Source organism: Tiliqua scincoides, chromosome 4 (genome assembly GCF_035046505.1).
Source record: "Tiliqua scincoides isolate rTilSci1 chromosome 4, rTilSci1.hap2, whole genome shotgun sequence".
In the NCBI taxonomy this organism is placed as follows: Eukaryota; Metazoa; Chordata; class Lepidosauria; order Squamata; family Scincidae; genus Tiliqua; species Tiliqua scincoides.
In genome coordinates, this window is record NC_089824.1 from 142,145,681 (window position 1) to 142,147,625 (window position 1,945).

The following is a 1,945-nucleotide window of genomic DNA, read 5'->3' on the forward strand; positions in this document are numbered from 1 at the left end:
AACAACTATAACAACAACAACCAAAAAGTGCATAGAGGCAATTAACTTTTAAAAATCTTGTTATTCTGAATCTCACCAATTCAAAGGCTCAGTCCCCACAATACTATTGTGTTTTATAGTCCAAACTGTGTGGGCTTCTAGCTGTCAAAAAATTAGATGTCTATATCAGTGATTATTTTGTGTAACTTCTATTTATGCAAGGAATATAGTATAGCGCCAGGAAAACAATATCTAACCCAAACTAAAGTAGTATCCTAAAGCTGGAATCCTATACACACTTACCCAAGACTAAGGCCCCAAACCTATCCATGGGATACACTGCCAGGCTGTGAGGTCTGCCAGTGTATCCTACGGTGCACCACCAGAGTCACCTCTCTGAGAGACTGTGGTGTGCAGCTTTTGGTGCAAAAGCAAGAATGCTGTGCACTGACGGTGCCACTGTGCAGGTTGACCATTGACAGAGGTATGTAGGTGGCCAACGCGGATCAGGGCAGGGACTGGGTTCAGTGGCAGTCGGGGGGGGGGGGGCAAAAGCTTTAGGTGCTACTCATGTGGGCCTTGTGGAAGTGACACTGTTATGCCTGCTGTGCTGCTGCCTGCCCCCTGGAGCCATTCTAATAATGGTTGGCAACCTTCAGCCTCGAAAGACTATGGTAGAAGCCTACAGCACCTGGTATTCCCAGGCGGTCTCCCATCCAAGTACTAACCAGGCCTGACCCTGCTTAGCTTCCAAGAGCAGACAAGATCAGGCATGTGCAGGGTAACAGTTGCTGTGGGTTAACAAAAAAACCCCACTGCATTCCTAAGCTTTCCAAAGCCTTCTGAGGTCTCCAGAGTACCCTTAACAGTACCTTTGGTTTGTGTTGGAAGTACTGTTAACAGCACCCCAGAAGCCTCAGAAGCTTTCAGAGCATTCAGGAACATTGAATCAGACTCCATACGAAACTGGGTAAGTTGCCTCTCAGATGTAGCGTGTTGCGGGGGGGGGGGGGCAGCATGTTGCAGTCCTGTGCCCCAGGGTGTCATGGGGGCCAGGTCTGCAACTGATTGGGTTGGACCAGGGGCTGACTGGGGGCAGGATGGGCCAGATCTCTGTGGTGGTGACATCTATGGAATGCGGAGCCCCCATCCCAGACCTAACACACTTCCTGCAGCAGTTCAGATCTGTGCCAGCAAAAGAGTTGGCATATGTACAGCAGGAAGGGAGGGTTGGCAAAAATTAATGAAAAGAACAGCTTAACAGTCCAATCCTGTCCACACTTTCCTGGGAGTTAGCCCCATTGACTCTAATGAGACTTACTTCTGAATAGACAGAAGTAGGATTGTGCTCTAAGTTACTAATGTAAGCTGGGCCTTGCTTACAAGGGAAACACTGAGCATAAATCAGCCCAGTCATCTAGCAGGGGCATTCTGTACTGATGAATAAACCCCACCTCCAATAGCTTACCCCTATGTCCAGCAGTGCAGGGGATTAAAAGACCCTTAAGTTACCACAGATGCAACCTTACATTTTTAAATACACTGTCATAAGGTATCTAGAATGAGCTGTTTAGTAAGCAAAGTTCAAAGGTTAAATACAAGCAAGTGCCCACATGCCATGCACTCTGGCTAGCTTTGTCTGATGACATTAATATGGAGGAAAGTCATTTTACGAGCCATTTCTAATGGATGACAAGAATTGTACATCCACATGAACAAAGTAATTTAATTTCCAAAGTAACTTCATTTAGAATAAATTAAGATTAAAATGCAATCTGTGTTTCCTTAAACATGTTCTAAATCCGATTCCACAGAGCGAACTCTTGACTTTGTAGCTGTTAAATAGAAATCTCACATCAGATTTCCAATAGTTTTGAAGGTTAATCCAGTAACAGAATATAACCTTATATGTATTTATCCATTCTTACGACTTATTTATTTCGCCCGATATACAACTGTACGGATA

At 44.8% G+C, this 1,945-nt stretch overlaps 1 pseudogene; it reads right to left on the reverse strand.

The window, feature by feature from the left end:
- Positions 1 to 658: 658 nt before the first annotated feature.
- LOC136650042 (5S ribosomal RNA) lies at positions 659 to 778 on the reverse strand (annotated as a pseudogene).
- Positions 779 to 1,945: the final 1,167 nt, after the last annotated feature.